Raw genomic sequence first — 9,859 nt, forward strand, 5'->3', positions numbered from 1 at the left:
TTTGACTAAATGTTTTAACATCGAGGGGGAATCGAAACGAGGGTCGTGGTGTATGTGTGTGTGTGCGTGTGTGCGTGCGTGTGTGCGTGCGTGTAGAGCGATTCAGACCAAACTACTGGACCGATCTTTATGAAATTTGACATGAGAGTTCCTGGGTATGATATCCCCGAACTTTTTTTTCATTTTTTTGATTAATGTCTTTGATGACGTCATATCCGGCTTTTCGTGAAAGTTGAGGCGGCACTGTCACGCCCTCATTTTTCAACCAAATTGGTTGAAATTTTGGTCAAGTAGTCTTCGACGAAGCCCGGACTTCGGTATTGCATTTCAGCTTGATGGCTTAAAAATTAGTTAATGACTTTGGTCATTAAAAATCTGAAAATTGTAAAAAAAATTATTTTTTTCTAAAACGATCCAAATTTACGTTCATCTTATTCTCCATCATTTGCTGATTCCAAAAACATATAAATATGTTATATTCGGATTAAAAACAAGCTCTGAAAATTAAATATATAAAAATTATTATCAAAATTAAATTTTTGAAATCAATTTAAAAACACTTTCATCTTATTCCTTGTCGGTTCCTGATTCCAAAAACATATAGATATGATATGTTTGGATTAAAAACACGCTCAGAAAGTTAAAACAAAGAGAGGTACATAAAAGCGTCCTATCCTTCTCAGCGCAAGTACTACCCCGCTCTTCCTGTCAATTTCACTGCCTTTGCCGTGCGCGGTGGACTGACGATGCTACGAGTATACGGTCTTGCTGCGTTGCATTGCGTTTAGTTTCATTCTGTGAGTTCGACAGCTACTTGACTAAATGTTGTATTTTCGCCTTACGCGACTTGTTTTTGTTTGTTAAACATCATGGAAACAAATACTTAAGCTATCAAAGATTAACGGTTTTGGCAATGGGGCAAAATGTGACATTTTATTGCACTCTTCTAATATATTGCACGGAGAAATAAAAAGCTGCATACGCTAGTGCACCTGTTGATAAGAATAGAGCTGATGTCCTACTTGTGATGACAGCCACAGCAAACAATGTGTTGACATAGTGAAATGAAGAACATATAATGTGGGTGTGTGTTTGGGAGCATACACTAGCACAGAACTTAAAATCGCATGAGCACACAGACGCAGAGAGAGATAGAGAGAGAGAGAGAGAGAGAGAGAGAGAGAGAGAGAGAGAGAGAGAGAGAGAGAGAGAGAGAGAGAGAGAGAGAGAGAGAGAGAAAGAGAGAGAGAGAGAAAGGGGGGGGCGAGAGAGAGAGGGGGGGTGAGAGAGAGAGGGGGGGTGAGAGAGAGAAAAGGGGGGAGAGATAGAGAGAGATAGAGAGAGAGAGAGAGAGAGAGAGAGAGATAGAGAGAGAGACAGCGAGCCAGAGAGAGAGAGGTACAGACAGAAAGACAAACAGACAGAGACGTGCAGACACACAGACATACATTATTTTAAACGTAAGCAGAAAGCCTATGAAGCATAAGAACTATGGTTGTCAAACTTAAACCAACTTCAGCTGTCGTACTGGTCAGGGAAATGCCAGTTGATTAAACCCATCTCCCCTCTCCCGTCTCACCACCCCTCGATCCATTCTTCGCCTTTTGTATCAAACATCTCCCAACAAATGACAAGTCAACATTACCTGCATACAACATCGCTATCTGTGAAGAGGGCAAGATAAGCTCACACGTTTCAAACTTCTCATGTCATTTTGAACTACAGCAAAAACGCTTTGCAACTCCAACGTCAGAGTGGTACTTAGGCTATACCGACACTATAGTTTCATAATTGATGACGGGCCTGCCACAGTCTGTCCTAAATATCTCTGAGTCTGACACATGACATTTACCGCGTATCCGACACGTTTGTTCAGGACTCGACCTCGATGTCACTGTACAAGGTTAGGTACTTATACCTACGATTGAAAGCACTAGCTGCACCGATGGATGGCTCCCCCCCCCCCAAAAAAAAAAAAAAAAAAAAACCGTGTCTGTAGTCAGTACTTTGACCTGTTGAGTTTTGTGTTTTTGGTTTACTATAACCATATTGCGTATCTGGTTTGGGGTACACCTAATATTTTGAATGTATACGCTCTTTCTCCCCCTTCTAGTGTTGAAAATGCTTACAAGCTCATTTGATTGTGTTTTATTGTAATCGTTGTTAGCTCGATTGAAACTGTTTACAATGTTAGCTTGCATTCGTACTGATATAACCCGAGGCCAATGAACGCTTACTGCTTTGGCATTGACTTTGTGAATCTCCTTTCCTTGAACGCAACTTCTAAAGTATACAGAAATACCACGCTCTGTTGATAATTGTTCACAACTGAATTATGCCATCGACAGAAAAGTGTTGCTGAAACCAAAAGACAATTCACCGAACGTTAATTTCGATGACGCCTTATTCCTCGTCGATTAGTTCCACAATGTTAACCGGGAAGTGCACAGTGCGATTCAGACGCGAACACATTAACAGAGGAAGAAAATGGACTGGAAAAGAGCAAATGATTTCCTAGCCATAGTAGTTAGGGCAACACACATTGACCACACGAAGTACAACCCTATACCTATAACAGCTGAAGTCAGCATCTCATGGTTGAACTTCTCTTGACACCGTCAGTGTACAAAGGCAACATGTGGACTATTGAGGAAAGTAGGTTCATAATTATAGACTCTACACTTGACAGCCCTTGCAGGAAGTTGTCATTGCAGCCAACGCACGTGGAGTGTATTCAAACGTATAATTTGCTCAACAGAAAAGCACTGTGACCTTACTCTATTTCGCCCTTGTGATGTACTCGGGTAAATGTCAAAATAAGACAGACTGGTACTGTGAATGTTGCGGATTGTGTGGTTTTACCCAACAGCAGAATCATCTGTCATCGTATCATTCGAGAATTAGAAGCAGGAGTGTTAGATGAAACCAGCCTTACCTGGAAAGTTGCCCACTGACACAGCAGTAGCGGCAGTAAGAGATGTCTCAGTGAACTATGAAGCAGGCTATTGTTCGAATCCCAACAGTTCTGCTGTGTTCCTCCTCAAACCGAGCACTGCCAAACTTATGAGGAGCATGTGTACACAAGCGTCCACAACGCCCCTTCTCCTGTGTTCTCTTGTTTAAATGCGAACCTGTTGTAAATCTCTTCACCGTCACAAGAGTGTGCTTTTATAAAAGCGACACCATCATTAAACACTCGCACACTCGCTCCCTAGAATGTGATTGGTCGAGCGCGTGACCCTAAACCTCACCCGAGGTCATGTTGACTGCCTCGTAGGGAGAAAGAATGTGTCGCGACTTTCAAAGGCGGTAATAATAAAACGGGAGTTGTCGAGCAGGTTTCCGCCGCCGCTCGGCACATTTCGTCACGACTCGTGATGTTCCGTTCTCTCTTGAGCGGATGTAGTTTTGCCTTAAATGGTCATTTTCGTGGCGGAGTTTCAAATTGTTTGTTGTGACGCGAGGGCCAAAACAGCATGGTGCTTTCGCGAAGGAGGGTAGAGCGTGGGGTCCCATTCAAACTACAAAGACAGTGACATATATTTTATTATCAACGATCACAGGCTACGCGGTTTGAATTTCGAAATAAACGAGGTGCGTTCTGTGTTGGTTGCTACGTGTGTTTAGTTGGCTGGTAGGTGGTATTTATGTACCGTCTTTTTACAACGCGTCTCCACAGTATCTCTATTCTGTTTTAGGGAATAACGGATTTCCTGCTGACTCTATCACGTGTTACAACGTATTTCACTGTCCTTTACGTTGTTTACTACTTTTTTTTTAGCTTCCAGATAATAAACACAGCGACAAAATATCAACACTGTTTCTTCAAACGGAACATGATGTAATGATTTCATCAACATTGATAACATTCTCACCATTTAACTAAAATTATCAGCACATCTCCCATTAGCTGCTTCTTCAAACTGTGTATTCCACAACGTATTTAAAGCAGTGCATTGTAACACACTGCTATGCACGAAGGAAATAATACACGTCTATGCGCGAAGGAAACAAGGCCGTGTGGAGGGGGGAGGGGGGGGGGGGGGGGGGGGAGAGGCGGGGGGGGGGGAGAGGGGGGAGGGGAGAAGTGTATAAAAAACAATCCGAACGAATTCATTATTCGATTAGTAATCCGCAAGATGAAACACAAGTCATCCGCCACTGTGTTTGGAGCACCTTCTAGAGATTGCTATTCGAAAGTTTAATGATTCTTTGTAAGTTCGCTTTTGTCGTGTTATTAAATGAAAGGCACCTCGGGTCGGAAAATTGCAAAGGTCGTCATGTGCACAACACTGCCGTTCAGTAGTGTACACATCGCAGAACACCGGCCCTATCCTTGAACGGGCGACGAAGACGGTACACTTTAAACAAGCTCTTGGCACAACGGACTCACCGTTCCATGCGTTTGACTGACTGACTAGTAGGGTTTAACGTCCTCTTAGACCAACTGGTCTATATTGGGACAGGTTTTGGTAATACGTTGAAGATATGGTGTGATACTTTGATTCGAACAAGCCCGCTGTGGCTGTCTTCTTCGACACACCAGCATTGGGTTTGTCTCGTCAAAGTATCGAAATACGATCATGATAATCGGAGACGAGAGATGATGCATGCGTGTCTTCGTGTTTTCCAAGCCCTGAGACTTTCGCTGTGAACGTGGGATCTTGTTCGTGCGCATGTGTGCACACGGGGGTGTTCGGACACCGAAGAGAGTCTGCACAAAGTTGACTCCAAGAAATGAATCTCTCGCCGAACGTGGGGATCGAACCCACGCTGTTAGCGACCAACTGGCTACAAAGCCAGTGCGCTACCAACTGAGCTACGTCCCTGCGTTTGTCTTCATACTGGCAACACGCCATTATGTTTCCACGAGACAGCGAGAAAATGAACAGTCAAAGAAGAGAATACACACAGGCATACACAATGGCAGACAGAAGTCAAAACCAGCCGAAGGACACCCACAGGTGTTGTGTTTATCTCGTAAACATTAGGCGTAAATAACATGTTTGGACAGGAAAAGGAGAGAGAGAGGGGAGGAGAGAGGGGGGGAGAGAGAGAGAAAAGAGAGAGAGAGAGAGAAAAGAGAGAGAGAGAGGGGGAGAGAGAGAAAGAGAGAGAGAGAGAGTGAGAGAGAGAAACTGAGAGAGAGAGAGAGCTAGAGAGAGAGAGAGAGAGAGAGAGAGAGAGAGAGAGAGAGAGAGAGAGAGAGAGAGAGAGAGATAGAGAGAGAGAGGAGAGAGAGAGAGAAAGAGAGAGAGTGAGTGAGTGAAAGAGAGAGAGAGAGAGAGAGAGAGAGAGAGAGAGAGAGAGAGAGAGAGAGAGAGAGAGAGAGAGAGAGAGAGAGAGAGAGAGAGAGAGAGAGAAAGAGAGAGTAGACTTTAATTTAATTCAATGAAATTTACCTTCATTTTTCGAGGGTAACAGAATAACAGAATAAGCAATGCAAACATGCTTGTTTTCAGCCGGCCCTCGCCCATTGAGGGGTAGCTCAATAACAAGAAGTAACAGAAGTTTAATTAACTACAGTAACATCATCGTGTCCAGCAATCGATAAGACATTGCATGTGTATGTGTGTGTGTGTGTGTGTATGATTGTGTGTGTGTGTGTGTGTGCGTGTGTGTGTGTGAGTGTGTGTGTGTGTGTGTGGAACTCGTTTCCTGGAAAGCGAATTGGCAGTACGTCTTTCATGTTGCAAATTCCCCATCATCCCTCCCCCCCCCCACACACACACCACTCTCTAAAGGATTAAATGGATGGCAATCCCTGTTCTCTGGCGACACTGAGCCGATCTAGTCGGACGGCATCAGATCACGCTGACCCAGACAGCAGGGGGTCTGCCAGACTCAAGGGGCAAAACTGTCCTGTCTGTCCAAAGCAATGTTTTTCTTCTTCTTTTTTTTCGTTGGGGGTGGGGGGGGGGGCATCTTGGATTAAACGCAACGTCCTCTGTTAACCTTGCTGCTTTAAGACAAACGAGAGCTTGGCAAGAGAGAAGAGCAAACACAGACGCTCTGCAGATACGAGTAAGGAGACAAGACAAGACGAGACAAGGCAAAATCTTCATTATCGAGGGTAATAGATATGCTTCTTTTACATCCAGCCCTCGCCCTCAGATAGGGTCAACAAGAACATTAAACAATATAATCAAAGAACTATTAGAGCAAACATAATAACTGTACCTACAGATACAAATTAAATTAGGAGAGAGAGAGAGAGAGAGAGAGAGAGAGAGAGAGAGAGAGAGAGAGAGAGAGAGAGAGAGAGAGAGAGAGAGAGAGAGAGAGACAGAGAGACACAGACACAGAGAAAGAACAATTTAATTTAATTTGATTTAATTTAATTTACCTTTATTTTTTTAGGGTAACAGAATAAGCAATGCAAACATAGTTTTTGTTCCATCCGGCCCTCGCCCATTGAAGGGTAACTCAATAACTAGAAGAACAAGAAGTTCAATTAACTACAGTCTTTGGACTATAAACAAACACAAAGCGGCAAACCATTTTCTCTGGTGAGGTTTACTATTAATCAGCCACTCAGTCAATTAAGCAATTAAACCGTCCGTCCGTCCATCAATCCATTCATCCATCACTCGCTAGCTCACTCACTCACTCACGCACGTACGCACGGCACGTACACACATATGCACGCACGCACGCACAGACGCATGTACGCACTCACTCACTCACTCACTCACTCACTCACTCACTCACTCGTGTCACTCACTCACTCAATCAATCACGCAATCAATCAAACACAAAAGCTGTCTTTCAGCGTGTCTGTGACACTTGCGAGGGTGTATCTTGTAAACCAAGGAAGCAGTATAGATCTTCACGTCACACCGACGAAAGCCGTCCTTGTTGGTCAATGTCTTGCTGGGAGACAAAATCCCCGATTATGTTCTCGTCAAATGTCTGCAGGTGCGCAATGTATTACTTGGGTCTGACCTACATAGACCAACTCGAGGAACAGTCTGAACCTAAGGTGTGTATCACAATACGAACAGACTGATAGTCTGAGCAAAAAGACCGATTTTTCAGAATGATGCATGCTGAAAGGTTGATTTTCGAAGTTGATGCTGTTGGACTGATTGTATTCGATAATGAACGCAGGGCTACTATTTTGAACGGTGAAGTTGTATGACTTGTAAGGATTTTCCACTGCCATTCTTCTTCTTCTTCTTCTTCTGCGTTCGTGGGCTAAAACTCCCACGTACACTCGTGTTTTTGCACGAGCGGAATTGTACGTGTATGACCGTTTTTACCCCGCCATTTAGGCAGCCATACGCCGCTTTCGGAGGAAGCATGCTGGGTATTTTCGTGTTTCTATAACCCACCGAACTCTGACATGGATTACAGGATCTTTTCCGTGCGCACTTGGTCTTGTGCGTGCGTGTACACACGAAGGGGGTTAAGTCACTAGCAGGTCTGCACATAAGTTGACCTGGGAGATCGGAAAAATCTCCACTCTTAACCCACCAGGCGGCAGCGACCGGGATTCGAACTCACGACCTCCCGATTAGGAGGCCGACGTCTTACCACCACGCCACTACGCCCGTCCTCCACTGCCATGATGCTTGAAGACTGATTTTGTTGGATGATGGCGGAACACTGATTGTGTTCGATGAAAGATGTAAGACTGTTGTTGTTCGACGACAACGGTAACACTAACAGATTGGTTGTGCATGATGCACGAAGACACTACTGACGTACATAATAGCTGATAAACAAAACGAAATGCTAAATGCATACGACATGTGTAATAGAATAAGTGAGAGATATGCAGAATCTGTATCCTGGCACCTGAGAGCATAACACGCATTGAAATGAACAAGCGACTTTCATCTCCGCATACCATACTCATCACATCCACACAATTGACACTGAGGAACGAAGCTCAGCAGTTTCGCAGAATATAATGATCAGAATCGTACACTGATAGAGCTCTGCAAAGCAGTCTCGGCTACTTACCTCGTCATCCTACTGCAGTCTCAGAGCCACTATCACAGTTTCGCAGACACATCGACGCACCCTCGTACTCCTTTATACATCCTAAAATATTCACATTGGATCAGTAGTATCTTCTCGTGTAGTCTCGGTCACTTGCCTCATCGCCCTACTGTAATCTGTAGTAATATCATGTCATCACAGTTTCTCAGGCACATCAATGCATCCTCATGTCCCTACATAAACCCGAAAACATTCACACTGGATCAGTATCTTAGCACAGAAACACGTTACAGTCTTCATCACTTACCCTGCCATAGTCTGCAGAACCATTATGCCATCACAGTTTTGCTGACACATCAATGCATCCTCATAACCCTAACACAAATCCACAACTTGAGAACTCACATTACAAGCCTTGACAGACACAGACGCATCTTGAACAAATACATTTAAACTTGCACAATGGCACATCTCCAAAGCCATCGCGAGGCCAGACAGAGTCTATAGCCAGGGATGTTGATCTCAGAGCCACAAGCACAGCAAAACTGATGAAGAAGAGAGCGTTGGGCGTCGAGAATAACCCCGAACACGCTGCGTTTTCAGTCTGCCAGCGTTGGATTCGATCGATCGATTCGTGGACAGAGAGCGTTCTGAGTGTGTTGAATGGCCTTCTGTCTATGGGCGCTGATTATTTTTACTGCAGTTTTGTGTTAAGATGTGGGGCTATTTTTTGGTGTTCAAATCGAATCAAATATGGCCAAATCGGTCAAGCATTAATTGAGTTAAAACAAAAGTCGCCGGACACACTCACACACGTACACACACACACACACACACACACACACACACACACATACACACACACACACGTACACACATACACATACACACACACACACACACACACACACATATACACACACACACGCACACATGCACATGCACATACACACACAGACACACACACACACATACACACACACACACACACACACACACACACACACACACATCATCATCCCCCTCCCTCCAAACCCACAGCTCCCACCCGCGTCAACCCGAGCCCAACCCCAGCCTTATTACCACCATGAACCCCCACCCCCATCCATGATCCATAACAAGTTCAGCAGAGGCCACACACACTATATATGAAAAACAAAACAGCCCTTCTGCATTGTCTTGCTCAGTTACGACAGAAAATGCAGTCAGCAAATGGGCACAAACGCAGAACAAATCGATGCGATTTGCACAGCAAGGAGGTTCAAACAATGTACCCCGACTTTGGCCTCGGCGTTTGTTTTGGGATGATGGCGTCATTGGGGTTAAACTCTTGCTGTACGGTTGTGTGTGCGTGTATGTGTGTGTGTGTGTGTGGGGGGGGTGGCTCGGTATTATTGGTGTGTGTGTGTGTTTGTGTGTGTGTGTGTGTGTGTGTGTGTGTGTGTGTGTGTGTGTGTGTGTGTGTGTGTGTGTGTGTGTGTGTGTGTTTTACTTGCTTGAAGGCTCATTTTTCAGTTGTTTGTTTGCTTGTTGTTGTTTTTTTTAATTTGTTTGCTTATTGGTTTGTTAGTTGTTTATTCGTTCTTTTGTTTTTCATGTATCAGAATGTTGTATTGAATGTTAGGAACGGTTGTTAGAAAAGCGTTGCCTTTGACGTCGATGCTTGTCTATCGCTATGTCACTATCTCTATATCTTTCAAGAACTGCCATGAACGTACACATATTAATTCGCACGCACATACTAATCCCAACGACATGAAATTACAAACATAAACATTAACGCGCCTGCCTGCGGTAATAAAATGCAATGCTTTTTCCCACAATACGATGATTTTTGTTTCGTTGGATAAGAACAAGAAATGGCCTAACAATATTTCTTATATCCGAAGTCTCATTAAAAACAATAATAGCA

At 44.1% G+C, this 9,859-nt stretch overlaps 1 protein-coding gene across 1 annotated transcript in view; it reads right to left on the minus strand.

The window, feature by feature from the left end:
* Positions 1-3,209, minus strand: part of LOC138976791 (tripartite motif-containing protein 59-like) — a 25,952-nt gene extending 22,743 nt beyond the window's left edge. Inside the window, exon 1 of the mRNA XM_070349696.1 lies at positions 2,936-3,209. The gene's annotated coding sequence lies outside the window, so the exon portion shown is untranslated. The remainder of the gene's footprint in view (positions 1-2,935) is intronic.
* Positions 3,210-9,859: the final 6,650 nt, after the last annotated feature.

This window comes from Littorina saxatilis, linkage group LG1 (genome assembly GCF_037325665.1).
Source record: "Littorina saxatilis isolate snail1 linkage group LG1, US_GU_Lsax_2.0, whole genome shotgun sequence".
In the NCBI taxonomy this organism is placed as follows: domain Eukaryota; kingdom Metazoa; phylum Mollusca; class Gastropoda; order Littorinimorpha; family Littorinidae; genus Littorina; species Littorina saxatilis.